The following is a 21,670-nucleotide window of genomic DNA, read 5'->3' on the forward strand; positions in this document are numbered from 1 at the left end:
CAGAAAACCAGGTCAGCTGACCCCAAATACTAAGGTTTTGTTCTAACTATATACTACTGCCCCTCAGAATACTCAGGATGTTAAGAAAGCGTGCAGACCTAAAATCCATCTGACTGGCCCTTTCATCAAAGTAGGTTGCCTTGCCGTCTTCAAACTTCCCCATTGCTACCAATACCTATTCTGTTGAATACTCATTTTCTAACTGGATCCCAGGAAATCTGATCTTTAAAGGTTTCAACAGAGCCTATTTACAGAGCCTTAAATAAGAAAGCATGACTCCATACAAAAAGTTTCACCCAACAAAACACTGCCTCTCTGAATTTCAAAGTCAAAGTCTAAAAAGCTACTAAAAGATAATCTTTCCCCCAACTGGTTAAAAAGATGCAACATAAACAAGGGGGTGGCCTTCCAGTTCAGCGTTCTCAGTCCCCGCAGTCCCTGGGCCCCCCTTTTGAACTCAGGTTCTGTCCCAAAACTCAGACACAATGTACCCTGCCCATATAGTTTTTAAAAACCAATACCCTAAATATAAATGCCTCTACGGTCTTCTACACAGATAAAATACTATTGTTATAACGCGTGAGTCAAATCACAAAAGCCACCATGCTGAAAGAGGCCCCCAGTATACTCTAATGGTCTCGATCTAAGAAACATGCCATCTTTCTGAACATGCTCACGCAAACCTGACCCAAAGTAGATATGAAAACTTGAGTTTCTTCACCCATAATAAAACAAGAAAGGTATCTTATTAAGAATAGTCTATAGGGGCGCCTGGGTGGCGCAGTCGGTTAAGCGTCCGACTTCAGCCAGGTCACGATCTCGCGGTCCGTGAGTTCGAGCCCCGCGTTGGGCTCTGGGCTGATGGCCCGGAGCCTGGAGCCTGTTTCCGATTCTGTGTCTCCCTCTCTCTCTGCCCCTCCCCCGTTCATGCTCTGTCTCTCTCTGTCCCAAAAATAAATTAAAAATGTTAAAAAAAAAAAAAAAAAAAAAAAAGAATAGTCTATAGACTCTGTATATAGTATAGTTCAGGGCTCTAATTACTCGTAGAGAGTTGAGGTCAACATTTCAAGTTCATTTGTTGCATTTCCATACTATCTCTGTTAAACAACTGCTATGGGGGCATTATTTCCCCCATATAATCAGAATCTGGTTCAGTACTTGTACTGAACAACTCTGTGGACTTGACTTTGACCATCTGTGACTTCATTTTTATTCCATAAAATTACACAAGCTGTACAATTCCTTGCTGTAGAATCTTTCGTCCAGAACAAGCTACTTACTATCTATTCCAACAAAAATCCAATTACTCGACGCTTCTGCGTCACCAGTTCACATACTCATTTTGACCATGATTCATACCTTTTTCCCCCAGTAAATACTATCATTATTTACTAAAATCTGTCTCCAAATAATACATGCCCTCGTCATCATCTCTCAAGGTGTGAGTATGTGTACCTAAACATTAACTTACCCATATTCCCAAATTCTTCTATGTTCCTTTAACTTGTTTTCTCTCCCTTGGTCACTGGCTTAGTCTATTCAGTCTGCTACAAGAGAATATCACAGACCAGGTAGCTTACAAACAATAAAAATCTATTTCTCACAGGTCTAAACGCTAGCAAGTCTAAGATCCAAGGAGCCAGCATGATAGCATTCTGGTGAGGGGTCTCTTCTATGCTGCAGACTTCTCACTGCATCTGCACAGGGTGGAAGGAGCTATGGATCTTTCTGGAGCCTCTCTGATGAGGCACCAACCCCTACGTAGGGTTCCACCCTCAGAACAGGCACCTCTCAAAGGCCCCGCCCTACCAATACCATCATCTTTGGGTTAAGATTTCAACATATGTATGGGGAGGGGGCACCAACAAACAACGCACAGCAAATTCCTCTCCTACTTTTTTCTTAATAAATGAACAGCTCTCTTTCCAATTTGTAATTAAAATTCTCAGTGAACTTGGTATTAGCTTGATAATCAAAATGGGCTCTAGGGAATGATGATGACTTAGAAAGAGAAATATTTTACTAGAACAGGAATCAATATTACTAAGGTACTTAATAGATGGCTTTGATACAACTACTACTATTTCCTATATGGCATAAAAATTAGTTGCAGGAATTTCACAGTAAAAGTAAATTCACCAAATGTTCCTCCCAACTACACAATTTTGGAGCTATGCCAGCCTGTCTTTGAAGCTAAATTGTTGTAGGAAGAAGTGACAGAGAGACCAATAGTCCTATGCTGAGGCTGAAAGAAGAAGGTATACTCTAAAATAATGAAAGTTAGTATTTATGGAGGACTTATGTGCTAGGCCACGTCCTAAGGACTATACACATATTCAGCAACTTAATACATATTAGGAGTCTATAATGTAGATAAACGTTCTGTTAACACATAAGGAAACTTCCCTTACTTCCTTACATTTCAATCTATAAGCATATTAAAAGCCCATGCATATGCATGAATCACCTGTGTGCTTTGTGTGAACACATACATATATAATACAAACACACCAATGTAACTGTATGCCGTGTGTGTGTGTATGTGTGTATACACATGTGTGGGTAAATGTACAAATAGATTTGGCTAGAGAAAGAAAACACACATATGGTCCCAATTTAAAGATTGGGATTTTAAAGATTTTTCAATCAGTACACTTGATAACCACATCTTTCTAGTCAGTAAATACAGAAACATAATTCTAGTGTCAGTTTTCCATCGGCAAGTTTATTAGAAGATTAAATTGTTGACATATGCAAACTGATATTCACAGCTCCAACTGACTGATAGCTTTAGACACAAGTCACATAACGGTTTTGTTGTGACTCCTGTCATACAGAAATTCATACAAATCATGCAGAAATCACCAGCTGAAATATGTTACACGTGCCAGTGCCAAGACAACTCAGTAGCACAATTCAGCTTCCCCTCCTGCTGGGATCATAGCCCAGGGGGAACAAAGCACTTCTCCTGGCAGGAGCCCAGGAGCCCAGCCAAACCCTTGCAGGTGCAGGAGAGCCTCCCTTAGACACGGGAATAATACTTATTTACTAGTGGGCTCTTTAGTTTAAAAAAAAAAAATCATCGTAGATGCAAACAAGTACATGAGTACCCCTATAGTTTCAACTTAATTATGACAATATTCACTCTCTTTAAAAAGAAAAAGAGCCCATAAACTTCTCCCAGGACAACCAACTACTGTAAAACCTGGGTGAAAACCTGGCAGGAAGAAAAATCAGATGTCCCTAAGTGGTAGCATGCCAAGCCTGTCTTATATAATTATTATTGATGTTTGTAAGTTAAAATTTTTTGTTCACTTATCCAACTGAAATTTGTTGAGCGCCTACTGTACGTCAGGTGCTGCCCTAGGTGCCGGGGATACAGCACAGAGTAAGTATGTGTTCCTACAGCCACGTGGGAACCTGCAGGCACTGATCTTAGGAAATTAGAGTAAAGTACTATATCAGAGTTATGGGGACATCCTGAAGTATGAAGCACCATATAATTATAAGGTATAAACTTGTTCTACGTGTTCTCAATAACCATCAGTTTTTCAGATCCCCGATGAAAAGGTTCATGCTTCCTGTTTCGTTTATGTCATCCCCTAAAGGCACGACACTGTTGTGAGCAAAGTTAGGTATGTTACGAATAACACTTGAACAATAAAAATAAAATGAGCAACCTGAATCAGGAGTAAGCCACAGCATTTAACCAAACCAGTTCATCCAGTCTGGCCCAAATGTTTTCCCTTCAGAAACCCCAGTGTTGTGGAAGACCTTCATTGCCCAGTTATTTAAGCGCCATATTTAACTCCTCCCCAAATACCCCCCCACCCCCACCCTATAACTGAGATTAACCCCATACCACTGGCAGGCACACACTCTCAGGCATGACCACTAAAATGGCTGCTACAAACCCAGTTTTGAAAAGTTTGAGATGTTAAAACATAAATTCCTCAGCCATCTGCCATGTGGCAGAGGAATTTCCTGGAAGGTCTATAGGGCAGATATGAAAACTTCCTATCTGCTGGGAATTCATCTCACCTTACCCCGTTCTAAATGTTCAGCAGAAAACACCTCGTCAGAAATGATAACAATCAGAATGAAGCTTTCGGAGGTTTTCTAGACAGAGACAGGAAGATGTTCTAAAGTGAAGAGCATTAGCTCAAGGGAGAGATAAAACTGGAATTGATACCAGTGTGGATAATACTTTTCCCCTGAACTCAGCCAGGAGTTTCACACAGATGTGGCATTCATCTGTCTCTCCCATTGCTGTGCCATGTTACTAGGCACTCGTCGGTCACACTGCACTTGGACTCAAAGGGAAACTCAGTGATGGTGGATGAATCTGCTGCTTCTGACATCACAGCACCCACAGGGCAGTAGGCAGCAAAGACGCAACCCCTGCTCTCAAATCACCTTAATTTGGGTGGCCTAACCTCTACAACAATACACCCAGGTTTGTGTGTATGGGTGTATGAAGTCACATATATACACACATAAGCATATATTCATATGCAGACACACAGAAACATACATGTACATGTGTGTGTTTGTCTGTATCCTTGGCAGGAGCCATTCTCTAATTGGGCTATGACACATGCCACCCTGAGAAGTGTCACCCCTTCTCAGGTTAATTCACCATGTTCCAGACTCCCACAGAATTAACCACACGTGAAAAGATTTAACTGCCTTTCTCACCCTGAAGGGCACAGAGAGGAGTTAGGAACCTGGGGCCTGCCTAAGCGGGTTCCAATCCTGACTCTACTACTTATAAGCTGTGAGGCTTTGGAGAAATCACTTAACTTCTCTGTGTCTCAATTTCCTTATCTCTAACAGGGGGATACTAATAATACTTACCTGGTAAGTTTGTTCTGTGTATGAAAGGGGATGGAAAGTGCTTAGACTAGAACCTTGCATACAGTAAGCACTCAAGAAATCAGTGTTATCGTTATTACTGTTACCCTTTATGACGTGAAATACCAGCCCTGTTCACCACCAAAACCCTGATGCTCAGTACAAAGATACTAACTGACCCCAATTCCGTTTCAGTATATTTCATTCAATATATAGAGGTTTCTCTGTGAACCTAAAAGAAATGACAATCATCAATTAACATTTACTCTGCCCTACGTAAAGGAGAAGGATGCACCCAGAGAAGACACTACCTTCTGCCTGGTGGGAGCCATGACTGCACAAGGCTCTCCTGTCTCCCCACTGAGTGAAAGGGTTAACAAGAGTATGAGCTTAAATTATATAAACCCCATCCAATATTCATCTACTCAAAGGTGTTCCTTAATCTTCCCTTAACTTCATCGGGGGAGACTAGAGATCAAAGAGCTCACTTCACACAGATAGTGTTTCATGAAAGGCAGAGGTATCACGTTTATCCCCTGGCAGGACGTATGTGGGCTGGACCTGCCCCCACAGCTGCAGCAAGACCAGGGAGACTCAGACAAAGATGAGAGGGTGTGTGTTGGACCTGGGAGATCTAACTAGGTGGGAAAAGTTCCTGAAGTATGCTCTTACATTGATTTTTTGCAAACACAGCCTGACATTGAAGGGATTCCTTTTAAAACGTCTCTGTAAAGCAGATTCTCCTTCAAAATGAATGGGAGAAGAGACAATTGAATTTAGTCCTTGAACTATCCACCAAACCCACTGTTCATAGGCTTAGCCTTCAACAAATTAAGCCTAGAGAGTGGGCAGGTATCACTTGCATGTGTAGGTAAGAAAGTTGAGACAGATGTTGAACAAAAAATGATGTGACAGTTAAACAAGAATATTTAAAAGTTGCTTTTGTGGTGCAAATACAGTGTAAGGTATTGCCATGAAATCTAAATCTTTGCAAACTGCATTTACTTCAGTCACACACACCTATAGCGTTAGAACATTCCAGTTTAAAATAGAATCTAAAGTCCCCACAAGGCTTGCACTGATCTGTCAGCAAGCCTTGTCATTTCTTTCTTTGAATCATCTTCCCCAGTTACCAACCTCCATCCTTCCCACTGTGAGCACAGCTGCCTTAACTCGGCAGTCTCTTTTGGGTGGTCTTTGTAACTCTCCCTTCTAACCATCCCACATATTTCTGTCTTATTCAACTACTCACCTACCTATCACTGATCTCCATTTCTTGGCCTCAATTCCCTAACCTGGCCTCCACACGCTACACAATTTGCTTCCACCCCATCCATCTGGGACCTTCCTCCATCTGTGTCCTCCCTCTGCCCTGGCAGGCCTTCCTTTTTCCCAAAAGCATGCCCTCTCCACCCCCCACCCCCCCCCTGCACCCCATGCTCACTGCACTTCCCTGGGTTACCTTATACCACTTCCTCTCCATAACACCACCTCCTCCCTGTCACGGAGGCCATTCGGTTACTTCCACTTTCCATCATGTTTAGTTGGAGGTTGGTCACTGTACTGGAGACTCCTTCAGGGCAAGGTTACGACTTAAGATTTATTTATATTCCCACAATGCTAAGTATGATCATGCATCAAATGTATGACTTGTGAACCCATATTCTTCTGTAAAAGTACAAAGCGTCAGTGGTTTTTTAAAAATCATTATTTTCCTCCTGCAGCAGCAGGAACAGAAATAGGAAGGTGTCTCTATGCCCCACAAGTGGCAAGGAAGCTTCCTAGAGCACGGTAAAGTGTACTCACTAAATCTGGAGCTTTACAGAAGATGGAAGAGAGCAGCGGGAAGAGGCACGTGAGAAGATGGAAGGAGAAGAAGAATGCTGGGAGGGACGAGGCCTACTTGATGAGGCTAAAAGGTCTTTCGTGATTAGGCTAACTAGGACTCGCGTTCCAGAACTCGGACCTGTAAGTAATGGGCGGTCACTTATAGGTTCAAGAGTATAAGGAAGGGCTTTAAGAAGATTATTCCTAAAGCAATGAAAAATGCGTCGAGCAGGAAAATCCTGAAGGCACGGAATTCTTCAAAGAAGTTTCCTAAGTGTTTGAGATGTGTGGCACAGACTTCTCATCCCAAAACACCTCCTCACCAAGCCCCCTCCCAGCACATTTTGGTACTAGGACTCCTCCAGTGCGCACTGCCTCTCTTGCCAGATGCCTAGTTCAATTCCCGAAGAGAGGAATGAATATGGAGAACAAGGTCACATGGCTGGGGAAGTGAGGGCTTCACCATGACCTGGGGAAAGGGCACAGAAACAACACGGTAGAGAGGATCCTGAAGCATTTTGTAAACTGGCAGATGGCATCACAGCATTGTCTTTCGAGAAGTAAAGCCGATTCCTAGAGGAAACGTGATGAAATAATTGAAAATGAGGGGAAAAAAAAAAAAAAAGACCACAACTGTATTCAAGGACATGAAAAGTATGATAATTGAGCCCTCCTCTCTTCTCAGTGTGGAAGAACCCATACTCCTGATCCCCCAGAGAAGTACTTCCAGAATTCTCCCATTCCAAGTGGCCCCAAGAGTTTCTTCAGGCTCTGAGATTATATCAACTCTGATCTACTTTAAAGTATCCAAATTTCATATGTGCCCTCTTTTCCATTCCCTGCAGACAGCCCCAGTCATGTCTCCTTGCAGACATCCCCACCCATGCAGACTTGGAAGGCAACTGTATCATCCTATTCCAGGGATCAGTGCAACAGAGACATGAAAATCTTTGGTCCCCAGTAGCACGAAAAAGCCTAGACAAACAGGGCTCTGAGTCCCAGACCAAACCTCTCTCCCAGACCAAAAAGACGTTTCTACCTTTTAATCTCTAGCTATAATAGATTCATCTGTGGGCAAAGTAGTTTAACGAGCTGCCTTCAATTTCTACCCTCCAGACTTCTCCCCAAGTTTGCCGCAATCCAAGATGGGAAATAACAGCCTCCCCCACATCAGGAACAACCTGGAGGGAGACTGGCTTTTGAGAGTCTCTGTACACTCTCTCCTGTATTCTCACATAAAGTCATCACACACAGCCCCCAAGAGCCTCATATTTCTGCTCAACTCTATCACTTATACATCCGGTGGGGGCACAGAAAGGGAAGGGAAGAGGGGTAAAGGAAAAGGATAGGGGGAAAAAGGAAAGGAAAGGGAAGGGAAGGGAAGGGAAGGGAAGGGAAGGGAAGGGAAGGGAAGGGAAGGGAAGGAAAGGAAAGGAAAGGAAAGGAAAGGAAAGGAAAGGAAAGGAAAGGAAATGGAAGGAAAGAGGGAAAAGGGAAGGTAAGGGGAAGAGGAAAAGAAAGACAAAGGAAAAGTGAAAACAGAAAAGGGAAAAGAAATGAGGGAGGAAGGAGGGAATGGAGGGAAACGAAGAAAGATGATAAGTAATTCACAAGTTTACTAAAATAATCTGCATTTAAATCTTTATTTTTTTTAAGATTTTATTTTGAAATAATCTCCACACCAGATGTGGGGCTTGAACACACAACCCCAAGATCAAGACACATGCTCTTCCGACTGAGCCAGCGAGGCACCCCTGCCTTTGAATCTTTTACAATCTTTCTTATTTATTTATTTATTTAGAGAAAGAGAGAGCAAGAGAGAACAAGTGGAGGAGGGCCAGAGAGAGAGGGAAAGAGAAAGAGAATCCCAAGCAGGCTCTGCACTGACAGCACAGGGCCCGATGCGGGCCTCGAACCCACGAACCATGACATCATGACCTAAGCCGAAACCAAGAGTCGGACACTTAACCAACTGAGCAACCCAGGCACTCCTGCACTTAAATCTTTTAAATGGAACTCTGATTCACTGACTAGACTTCCACATTTATGTCTTCACCACCGATGCCAAGGTATAGGTCGTTAATCCACTGTTGGATACAATCATATTCAAGTTGACCCGCAATCCCCTAAGGAAACAAAAGTGACAAATAATCAAGACTATATCTGTGGGTCCCAAAGGACAGCTGTTACGGATGGTTCAGGTCCAGTGGAAAAGCAGACAGATGGACCAAGATGGGCCAGAGACCTACAGAGAAGAATTGAAAGAGAAGAGACCAGAGCTCTGGAGGAAGAACTTGTTCCCTTCTACAAATTATTACAAGTTATGCTATTGGCTGAATGTGATAAAGTAAACCACTTTACCTTAAACTCCTAAATATCTCTCAGTCCCTTCCAGTCCTTAATTACTCTCTCTCTCTACCTGAACTCAGGACCTCACTTTTTTTTTAAGTCCAAAAAACGCTCCATGCTTCCTACTTCCCAATTTAACAGCCTAACATTATTCCCCAGCTCTCACTGCCTTTTGCATAATCCCAGTCTTCAGACTGCTGCCAGAGTAATCCTTCTTTAAGAAATAAAACAAGCTGAAAAGGCCACTCATCTGTTTTAAAAATCCTCCGAGGACTCCCCCATTGCCTGTTGCAGCCTTCAAATCCACGCCCCAGGCTAGGTTCATCAAGCTCATTTCAAGCCACTTCTCTTTCACCTTGGACTCAGCAACACATGCCACACGCTCTAAGCTCCACTTAACCTCACAGCCACGTGAGAGGACACTTTCCCTGATGGTCCCCAGAGATCTCTCCTTCCTTTGTTCCCACAGTCCCTTAGGCACAGGAATACTAAAGTCCCAATTATCTTGACTGCCTGCTTATCTTCTACCTGAAGGACAGTGGGCTCCTAGAGGGCAGGGACCCTCTTTGGGCATGTCCAGTGGGTGCTTAACAACAAACATCTGTGGATTAAAAAGCAGGAAGAGAAGCTCAAGGCTCACGCACTTATATTTGGTCAGCCAAAGAGAACAACTTCTCCTTCAGAAATGGCAAAACCTCCAAAGGTAACGCACATAGTGGCAGAAGAGAAGAGGTCCACAGGCTGTTACCTCCCCACAGGTACGCAAGCACTTCGGTTTGGGGTACTGGCAAGCACAGCTGGGCAAAAGCCAGCTCCCACAGAGTGGCTGCATTTGTCTTGCTAAGGGGCGGCAGTGACAGCATCTGTCAGGATGAGACTGAACAGAGGAGTTCAGAACCAAGCAGAGCTGTAACACGATGCACCAGTATCTGGTTGGGAGTGCAAACAAGGTACGCTTTCTTTCTCTAGTACACAGCGGGCCCCATGCCAAACACACACAGTGTTTGCTGTTTTTGCAAGTCTAATACGGTCTGCAGAGGGGAGGAGTAGGAGATCGGCAGTTCATAATGACTCTCATTATGTCTGGTGCATTTTGAGCCAAGATTAGACACTAGACAATCCTCTGTCCAGTGTCAAGGGCTTTCAACTGCCCTTTCATCAGGGTAATTCCACTTCAAACTAATTTAGGTTTCTTATAACTCAAGCTACCAAAACTGATACACTTCACTGTTTTCAGCCCAGAAAAACAGGTCAATGTCTGCTCCAAATAGAAATCCAGTGCTTGGGCTCAGGGTCTGTGACTGCTACACAAGACCTGTGACAGAAACATGCCACCATGAAATCTCGCACTCTCTCTGCAGAGATCCAAGCAAGAACTCCTCTGAGAACCTCCTGCCCTTCTCACCTTCAAGTCTGCTTCTGTGGATTACAGTCCTTTCAACAGTTTTAGGAGGCTTCCAGAGAAAAGTTGGAACTTGCTCATTTCCACTAAAATCAACAAGGCTATGTGCATTTCAGTCCAGGATAAAAGCTAACTGCTTTTAAGTCTAAAGAGCAAAAATAACAAATCTCTAAACTAGATATTAGAGATATCTCTAAACTACTATTAGAGAATAGTACAAACCAGTGCTGAATTTTAACAATTATTCACCAAATTTTAAAGTAAGAATATCAAGCTTTAATCTTCTAAGTGCGCAAAAAGTTTAATGACACTGCGAGGGAGAAGATACAAAGGATTCAAGAAAACAAGGATGAGATTTATACAAGTCAAGCACAGAACATGGGAAGGGAAAGTGAGAAGTAGATAATAAAACTGCCCACAAACCACTTTTCTGATTCTAAAAATTTATCATACTTAAGTTCTTTTTTTTAAGTTTGTTTGTTTGTTTATTTATTTATTTATTTTGAGACAGAGAGAGAGATGCATGAGTGGGGGAGGGACAGAAAGAGAGGCAGGGAGAGAATCTCAAGCAAGCTCCACATTGTCAACACAGAGCCCAATGTGGGGGCTCGATCCCACGAAACATGAGATCATGATCTGAGCTGAAATCCAGAGTTGGGGGTTTAACTGCAAGAGCCACCCAGGCACCCCAACACTTAATTTCAAACAGAACCAACATCACCATGACTTTCTAAGAAAGTTAACGTGTGTTATGTGGTCTCACAAAGAACACAGGTTAACAATTCACAGGGATCCTAAATCCTGAGGAAGATTATATAAAGAAAGAAAGAAAAAAAAACTAAAAATCAATGACACTTACTAATTAAATAAGAATTTAACTCAAAGGTCCAAAACTTACTTTATGAATATGCAGTAACTCTAAAAGCATGGATTTATATTAATGTTCTGATGATCAATTAAATAAGAATCATCTTACATACCTAGATGTGCATATGCACTTCCCCCTTTAAAGAGACAAGAGGTAATGTGGTCTGACTTAGAGCAGGGGTGACTTTGCACAACAGGCATCCGTGTACTCACATGTGCTGTGGCTTATTACATAAACAGCACTTTGGTGAATGCTCTTAAAAAGCATTTAACATATGAGAAATAAACTTATTATTCATGTGTAACATACAAAAGAAATGCACATGGAAGTATAATGTTTATACACTAAATACATTTGTGTGACCAGCACCCACATGAGCAAACAGAATACACTAGCACCCTAAAAGCCACCTTTCAATGGTCACAGTTTTGCTTCACTGAGGCAAAATGTGTCTACAAATTCTTCCCTTATTTACCTTGGACTCATTATAGGTCAACTTGGTTGGCTACTGCTTAAAGAATTTCTATTCTGGAACCCAGGGATCATGGTGCTGCCATTTAACAGCAGCTCTAGATTTATGGGGAGAACTAAACTCTCAAGAGTATGTTAAAAATCAGTAATTTAAAGTTAAAATGTCAAGCCCTAGCTAAAGTCACCTTAAATGTTCAACAGCCAAACCAACACCGAAAACCACATTACACAACTCATCCATGTGAGCAGTGCACTAATGTCCTGGGTGTGTCATCCAATTAAACAGGCCTGGAAAGGCCCATGGTAGCTGTAGGCTTCTACTCTGCAACTCCCTAATTTCTCAACAAAAGTTTACAGTAAACACCTGTAAGTAAATCAACCTCCTTACTACATTAATTTTGCAGCTGTGCTTGCCCATTTTGTGCCTTTTCTCCCTTCTCTCCACACCCTCCTCTCTATCTTCTCACCTCTTGGAGCTCTCCTGAAATGTGTCTTCAGTCTTCAATAAGCCTTGCCAAAAAAAAAAAAAAAAATTGCATTCCTCAATCTGAAATCTCAATCTGTACTTGCACACCAGCTGGGATGCTCTCTATTCAAAGAAAGAAGTCTGGGAGCTGGATTTTTCAGCAACAAAAGACAACAAAGCACTTTTCCATTTGGGGCTGCAGAGGGAGCCAGAACCATGCAATGCAAGCAAGTTATAAGCATTTCTAGAACTGGATGAATCTGAGGATGGAGAAAATATAAACACATACACACACATCTCACATACCACACACTCAGGCACACAGACGCCCACCCAGATCTCAGGCCTGAGGAGACTGAAAGAATACTTGTGCGTTCAGAGAGGAAACATCATATAATTTATTTTGTGAGGGGGAGAGGAACAATAAAAGGAAAATAAAGCTATTTTGTTCCATCAAGTGAAAAGAGAATGAATTTTAAAGGGAGTCATCAATTCCAAGATTCCTCAGCCAAGGTAAGTAATCAACATCTCAAATTGGCAAGGTTATCTGACAAGGGGGTATATAGCCTTTTATCTTCAAGAGCTCTTTATTCAATTTTTCTGGAACAGAGTTTAATAGAAGCTGACCTCTATGTTTTGTTTTGTTTTGTTTTGTTTCCTCTACAACCTAACACTGGGTCAGAGCACAGATGGGAAGGACCAAGAAGTAGGGCAGAGAATGGAGCAGATATTTTCAAATTATGAAAGACCAGCAAAACAAAAACAGAAGTAAAAAATACCTGATTGATCCCCACCAAACAGTGATGTTGCCACAAGGTCACAATGGGAAATCCAGCAAGACTTTCACCTCAAGACTACCTCCAATTACAGTAAAATACCACAATGAATACAGTAGAGTGAAAAAGATATTCTGATCAATGGCAAAACAACACTTAACTAGTAATTCTAAGTAATAAAGCACTCATTCTCTGACAGCTCTTTCACAACATACCAAAGACATGTAATAACAAGCTACAATGAGATAGATGTGGTTTATACTGTAATATAGAGATAGTTAGGAATCTATGATATAGAGATTCTAGGTAAAGCCATAACAATGTACTTAACGCCTTAAACACTAGCCCCCTCAGTCCAAATCATAAAATATTAATTGAACACCGCTATGCCAAGGGCTCTTTGAGGTTCTACAGATATAAGAATGACAAGTATGGTTTCAAGAAGCATACCAAGAAAACAGAAAACAGAAAAACATTCATACATATATGAAAGTGAGGAAGTACAATAGAGTTAGAACCCAAATCCAAAATACACCAGGGGCATTAAGTCTCTGTCTAAAAAAGTATAAATCCTCCCAAAAGGTATTATTTTCTTTAAAATACTTCAGAATATAGACTCATCATGAAATATTACTGCCCTATCGACATTCAAAACATGCAAATTTTACACCGAATTAACATGTAAGAAATATTCCCTGAGTACATACTTTATAAAGGACAGAGTATTAGGATACTAGAATTTGTGACTATTCTGACTATATTCCCTCCACTTCAAAGATGTATCTTAGTTCTGGTAAAGGTTAATGATGGTGGTACCTCTGAAAATTTATAGTGTCAAATACAAAATGATTGTCAAATATACTAGGAAGCAAGAAAGGACTTGGAGGAAGAGTCAATTCACCAAAAGACAAAGCAGGAAACACGAATTATGGTCTTGACCTTGGCTAAAAGGAGATGAGGATATCTTTAAGGGGATTGGCCATTTCTGGGCAAGATACTGTAACAGACCCCAGCTTCACCTCCTTGCCTGAAAGAACAAAAAACAGCCATCAAAATATATGGAACAATGCTTGTTGAGACACTGGCTGTGAGGCAACTAAAAACATAATCCTCAAGAAACAGGAAACAAATGAGGAAATCCCTATGCTCCAATTTACTGCCTGGAGTGTTCAGAGTGTAATGGAAGGAAGGGAAACTGAGGCAGATCCAGGAAGACTCCATGAGTTGGAAGTCTGAGACCAAGGCAGCTACAGTTAGCATGAGTGAGGATTACACAGACTGAGGACCCTGGAGATCTACAGAGAGTTCCCCTTAGGATGCAGTAGAGGAGAGATCAACACAGTGAGAGGAAACTTCACAAGGCTGGGGGGAAAAACACACACAAAGGGATTAGAAGGCACACGTCCTGGCATTCACACAGACTGTGACAGGTGCCTGCTCCCAGCAGCAAGACTGGAAAACTCATACTTCATGAAGTATTGGAGAGAATGTTCTGGAAGGTGTTGCAAAAGCAATGGAGAAAAATCAACCCTAGACTGAGCTCTTTTCCAGAGCCTCCTTAACAAATCATAACTGAAAAACTCAAAAGAATCAAACTGTTGCCAAATTATTTACTGCACCACAGAATGAAACTCAAAAAGACTTAAAAAAATATAAAGATATCTAACAGCCAACAAAGTAAAATACACAATTTATAGTATCTAATCAAAAAGTACCAGGCACACAAAAAGACAAGAAAACATGACCTGTAATGAATAGAAAAGACAGTAAATTGGAACTGAACCAGTACAGGCACAAAAGTTACCTGCAAACAAGGGCATTAAAACAATTATTGTGTTCAAATAATTAAGTAAAGATATGGAAATACAAAAATCAAACTTCCGGAAATTAAACCATGTTTCAGATGAAAAATGCACTGAATGAGATCAGTAACAGATTAGACATAGCAGAAGGAAATTTAGGCAAACCTGAAGACATAGCATTAGCAACCAACCAAAATGAAACAAAGAGAAAAAAGACTGATGGGAAATGAAAACAGCACCAGTAAGCTGTGAGAAAATTTCAGAAAACCACAGTAACTGGAGTCCCCCAAAAAGGGGCAGGTGACAAAAAAGAGAGAGAGAGAGAGAGAGCGAGAGAGAGAGAGAGAGAGAGCCTGAAGAAAAAATGACCACGAATTTCTAAATTTGATGAAAACTATAAACCAAAACATCAAAGAAAGTCAACAAATTAAAGCAAAAGAAACGTGAAATAAACTATACCAAGGCACAACATAATCAAAGACTGAAAAGCAATGATAAAGAGAGAAATCTAAAAAGCCCTCAAAGAAGACACCTATGACATTACAAGGAAATAAGTTACCAATGACATTAAATTTCTCACAGCAAACAATGAGAGAACGGTAGAGCAACAGCTTTAAAATACTGAAAAAGCAAAAACTGTACACCTAAAAATGTGCAGCCAGGAAAATCCACCTTTCAAAAACAAAGGCAAAGTAAGATGTTTGCAGGCATACAAAAGCAAAAAGATTGCATTACCAATAGACCTCCACCAGCAAGAAATGTTAAAGGCAAAAGGAGAATGTCGACATGTAAACTGGATCTATAGAAAGGAATGAAGGGCACCAGAAACTGAACCACTGGAATTGTTAACCATATGGTATACAGTTTAAGATTTGCTTCTTATTCAAATCTCTTTAAAAGACAATTTCCTATTGGAGCAAACAATAGCAATGTACTGTAACATTTTTAACATGTAAAATTAAAACTCACGTCATCATCAATATAATGGCTGGAAAGGAGAAAACAAATAAATAGAATGGTAACTATAACATTATTTTTTTAATGTTTATTTATTTATTTTTGAGAGCAAGCACAAGAAGGGGAGGGGCAGAGAGAGACAGGGATACATAGAATCTGAAGCAGGCTCCAGGCTTCACCCTGTCAGTGCAGAGCCGGACGTGGGGCTTGAACCCATGACCAAGAAATCATAAGCTGAAGTCGGACGCTTAACCAACTGAGCCACCCAGGCACCCCTAGTATTCTTACACTAAATATAACAAGATATAGCACTTCAAGGTAGATTGTGATAAGTCGAAGATATGTAGTATCAACTCTAAAACAACCACTAAAAAACAGAAGGAAGAATTATATATCTAAAAAGCCAACAAAGGAGATAAAATGGAATATTCTTAATAATTTAATAATCCAAGAGGCAGTAAAAGATGGAAACAGAAAACAAATGGCAACATGACAGACTCCAACATAACGATACAAGTAACTGTCTTAAATGTAAATTGTAAACATCCCAATGAAAAGGCAGAGATTATCAGACTGAATTCAAAAAGCAAGAATTCAAAAAGCAAGACCCACTGACATATGGCCTATAAGAGGTGTACTTTAAATAAGAAGATAGAAACAGAATGAATGTAAATAGATGGAGAAAAAATAAAACAAAGATTCCTAACACTACTTAAAAGCAAACTTAAGTACATATACATATATATATATATATTAATATCAATCAATATATATATTAATATCAAAAACTATCACCAGAGATAGAAATAATCATTTCATAATAATTAAGTGATCAACCAAGAAAATATAACAAACCTAAATGTTTATGCATCTACAGCTTTACAATAGCGATAAATCAGTAAGAAAGAGACAAAACCACAATTATACTAAGAGATTTCAACATGCCTCTCTAGATAGAACAAGCAGGCAAAACAAACAAACAAACAAAACACAAGGAAATAACAGAACTAAAAAATACTATAAACCAACCGCACCTGATATATACAAAACACTCTACCTAACTACAGAAGAAAACTGCATTCTTCAAAATTTCACAGGGACAATCTACAAAAACAGACTGGATTCTCAGTTATAAAACAAGTGCAGAAAAAAATTTTTTAACGAATTTCAATAATACAAAGAATTTTCTTTAAGCAATGGAGCTAATCAACACCATAAAGATGTCTGGGAAATCCTTAAATATTTGGAGTAAATAACATGTCTAAAAAAAAAGTATAAAAAAAGAAATCACAAAGGAAATTAAAAGTATTTTTAAATAAATGAAAACACAATGCATTAGGATTGACAGGTGCTCTTAAAGTAGTATTTATAGGGAAATTTATAATGTTAAATGTCAATATCAGAAGGAAGATCTTAAGCCAATGAACCCCCACTTCCACTGAGAAACTAGAAAAACAAGCAAAGTAAACCCAAAGTAAGCAGAAAGAAATCTGTGAAATATAAACAGAAATCAACAGAGAAAATCAATACAACCGACGAAGCTGGTTCTTTAAGAAGGTCAATAAAATTGATAAATCCTGTTATACAGATAGAAATGAGAGAGAAAAAGGAAGAGATACCAACAATAATTGATGTAGAATCACCACAGGTCATAAAAATATTTTTAAAAACATTAAGGAAATATTACATAAACAACTTTATGCCAATAAATTCAACAAGTTAAATGAAATGGAAACATTTCTTTAAAAACATAAATAACCAAAACTATCTCAAAAAGAAACAGATAACACAAATAGTCTAATATCTAGTTAAGAAAATGATTATTTAATCTCTGGGGAAGATGACAGAATAGGAGGACCACGGGCTCACTCTGTCCCACAGATACAACTAGATAACACTCACATCACTGTAAGTAACACAAAAAGATCTGAAGACTGGCAGAACAGACTCCACAAATAAAAGTAGAGAAGAGACCACATCAAAGAGAGTAGGAAGGGCAGAAACACAGTGGAGAGAAGAATGGACCACCACCTGCTGGCAGTGAGGGGAAGGGAAGGCCCCAGGCAGGAAAAAGGGTGAGAAACTATCACACTAGGAAGTCCATAGGAGTTAGATGAACCTTCATAACATTTGGATTTCGAATTTCGAATTTCGTGAGTTCTTACAACCAGCGGGACATAAAACCTGGGATTTTTAAAAATCAGCAGACTTGGCTCTGGGCCAGTGACCAACAGGAAACTGAGTCCCTGCCCTTAAAGAGATAGCACAACAAAAAGCCCATAGAGAAACAGCACAGAAACAGCAGTTTGAAAGGTGCCTGAACTTACCAGGAGAAAGCTATTTACTAATCTCACTGCATGTTCTGCAGGGACAGAAATCACAGGGGAAATCTTCCAGGAAGAAAGGAGCTGGCAGGAACCGTTTCCCTCCCTAGACCCCAGAATAAACGCAGGGCCACCTGCAGGACTTGCCAGCTACTCCATGGGCCCTTCGACACTGAACCATGCTCCCCCCAAAGCACTCCTCCCAACAGCCCACCTCCCTCAGAGGACAGATTGGGGGACTCAAAGCTGGCTAGCACTGTCATCCTGCTACACTGTCCCGAGCCCCCAGAACTGCTTCTGCGGATCCGATCTAATTTGCTCTTGTACCTAGCCCAGGTAAGATGATGCCACAGGTCTGGCACTTGTGCAAGCAGCTCCTAAAGAGGCCGGCACCATTCCAAAGTGACTCTTTCCCCAGAGAGTGGGAAAGAAAAACACAACAGTCAGAAACAGGCCCCAGCAGTGGCCTGGAGGCAACTGGTTTGACTGCAAGCCTGCCCACCAACAAAAGCTCATCAGGGAACAACACAAGGAGAGCACCCTGCAACAGTCTGATGCTACTACATCTCTAGCAAATGCCTGGTCTGACTCAACTCAAGCCCAAGGTGTCCTGAGACCCACCTACTAACGCCAGAGGGACCAAACATTGCCCACAACAGACAGAGAGCCATTGCAGATGACTGGACTTGGGTAAAAAGCGGCTCAGGCACAACAGGATGCGTGTTATCACATATAAAAGACATCCCTGGGGGTGCCTGGGTGACTCAGTCAGCTAAGTGTCTGATTCTTGATTTTAGCTCAGGTCATGATCTCACAGTTGTGGGATTGAGCCCCACATCCGCCTCTGCACTGGGTGTGGAGCCTGCCTAAGATCCTCTCTCTCTCTCTTCCTCTGCCCCTCCTCAGCTCAGGCACAAGGAGCAGACATGTGCTCTCTCTCGCTCTCTCTCTCTCTCTCTCTCTCTCTCAAAAAAAACAAAAACAAAAACAAAAACAAAAACCACCCTTGAAGCACCCTGTTCTGGTGAACAGAGGAAATTGCACAGCAAGACACTACAGGACCTCCTCTTCATAAGGTTATCCTTCCAAGTGCAGAAGACTTAGCTGTCTTTCCTAATATATAGAAAGAGACACAGAATTAGACAAAATAAGAAGACACAGGAATATGTCTCAAATGAAACAACAAAACAAAATCACAGTAACAGACCTAAGCAAACCAGAGATAAGTAATATGCCTGATATAGAATTTAAACTAACGATCACAAAGGTACTCACTGGACGTGAGAAAAGAGTGGAGGACATAAGTGAGACCCTTAACAATGAGATAAAAATGAACCAATCAGAGATAAAGAACACAATAAATAAAATTAAAAATATACCAAATGGGAAAAACAATACACTAAATGGAATAAATAGTAGACTACATGAAGCAGAAGAACAAATCGGCAACCTGGAAGACAGAGTAATGGAAAGTAATCAATCTGAGCAGGTGAGAGGAAAAAAACATTATGCAAAACAAGAATACACTTAGGGAACTTAGCTACACCATCGAGCATAATAACATTCACATTATAGGAATCCCAGAAGGAGAAGAGAAAGAAAAAGGGGCAAAAATTATATTTGAAGAAATAACAGCTAAAAACTTCCTGAATCTGAAAAAGAAAACAGAAATCCACATCCAGGAGGCACAGAGATCCCCCAACAAAATCAACCCAAGGAGGTCCACATTAGGACACATGGGAATTTAGATGGCAAAAAGTAGTAATAAAAATAATTTTTAAAGCAGCAAGAGAAAAGAAAGTACTTACATACAAGGGAAACCACATAAGGCTATCAGCTGATTTTTCAGCAAAAACTTTCCATGCAAGAAGGGAGTGGTATGATACGTTCAAAATACAGAAAAGAGGGGTGCCTGGGTGGCTCGGTTGGTTAAGCATCCAACTTCAGCTCAGGTCATGATCTCACAGTTCGTGAGTTCAAGCCCCTCATCAGGCTCTGTGCTGGCAGTTCAGAGCCTGAAGCCTGCTTCAGATTCTGTGTCTTCCTCTCTCTCTGCCCCTCCCCCACCTCTGAAAAATAAACATTAAAAAAAATTTTTTTAATTCTGAAAAGAAAAAAATGTGCAGCCAAGAATATTCTATCTATCAAGGCTATCATTCAGAATAGAAGCAGAGATAGAGTTTTCCAGGAAAACAAAAGTTAAAGGAACTCATGACCACTTAACCAGCCCTACAAGAAATGTTAAAGGGGACTCCTTGAGTGGAAAGTAAAGACCATAAGCAAAAGTAAGGAAAGTGTGAAGCACAAAAGCAGTAAAAATAAGTATATTTGTAAAATAATAATAATAATAATAATAATATGTCTATTTTTTTAAAAATCAGTCAAGGGACTCATATCTGATTCTTGATCTCAGCTCAGGTCTTGATCTCAGTCAGGGCTGAGAATTCAAACTCTGAGTTGGGCTCCACACTGGATGTGAAGCCTACTTAAAAAAAAAAAAAAAAAAAAGTGAAAGGACAGAGAATCATTTACCATACAGATGGATGTGAAAAGAAAGCCAGTATAGCAATGCTTATATCAGACCAAACAGACTTTAAAATTAAGACTGTAACAAGAGACAAAGGACACTACAACTACATAATCAGCAAGAGGACAATCCAACAAGACATAACAAGATAAATATTTATGCACCCAACACTGGGGTACTCAAATAATCAAAACAGTTAATAACAAATATAAAGGAAGTAATCAATAGCAATACAATAATATCAGGGAACTTTAACACCCCACTTACATTGATGCACAGATGATCCAAACAGAGAATAAGCAAGGAAAGAGTGGCTTTGAATGAAACATTGGACCAGATGGATCTTACAGATATATTCAGGTACAAAAATACTCCATAAAATACTAGGCAACATAATACAACAATAAATTTAAAAAATCAATCAACTAGCTCAAGTAGGATTTATTCCCAGGATTCAAGAGTGGTTTGATATTCATAAACAAATCAACATGATAATCACATCAACAAGAGAAAGGATAAAAACCATATGATCATTTCAATAGATGTAGAAAAATCATTTGACAAAGTACAACATCCATTCAGGATAAAAACCCTGATCAAATAAGTTTATAGGGAATATACCTCAAAATAATAAAGGTCATATATGAAAAATGCACAACAAACATCATACTCAATGGTGAAAAACTGTAACCTTCCCCCCTAAGATGTAAGATAAGACAAGGATGTCCACTCTCACTCAGCACTTGTATTCAACATAGTACCGGATGTCCTAGCTATGGAAATCAGACAACAAAAAGGAATAAAGGCATCCAAATTGGTAAGGAAAAAATAATATTTGCATATGACATTATACTATATATAGAAAACCCTTCTGATCCACTAAAAGACTTCTAGAATAACTGAGTTCAGTAAGGTTGCAAGATACAAAATCAATGTACAGAAATCTTGCATTTCTATGTACTAATAAAGTAGCAAAAAGAGAAATTAAGAAAGTGATCCTGTTTGTAATTCTACCCAGAATAATAAAATATCTAGGAATAAACTTAA

General features: G+C 40.2%; 1 protein-coding gene across 2 annotated transcripts in view; it reads right to left on the reverse strand.

Moving 5' to 3' along the window:
* Nucleotides 1-21,670, reverse strand: part of AUTS2 (activator of transcription and developmental regulator AUTS2) — a 1,037,388-nt gene that overhangs the window by 714,852 nt on the left and 300,866 nt on the right. The window lies entirely within an intron of this gene.

The sequence above is a fragment of the Panthera uncia genome, chromosome E3 (genome assembly GCF_023721935.1).
Source record: "Panthera uncia isolate 11264 chromosome E3, Puncia_PCG_1.0, whole genome shotgun sequence".
NCBI lineage: Eukaryota > Metazoa > Chordata > Mammalia > Carnivora > Felidae > Panthera > Panthera uncia.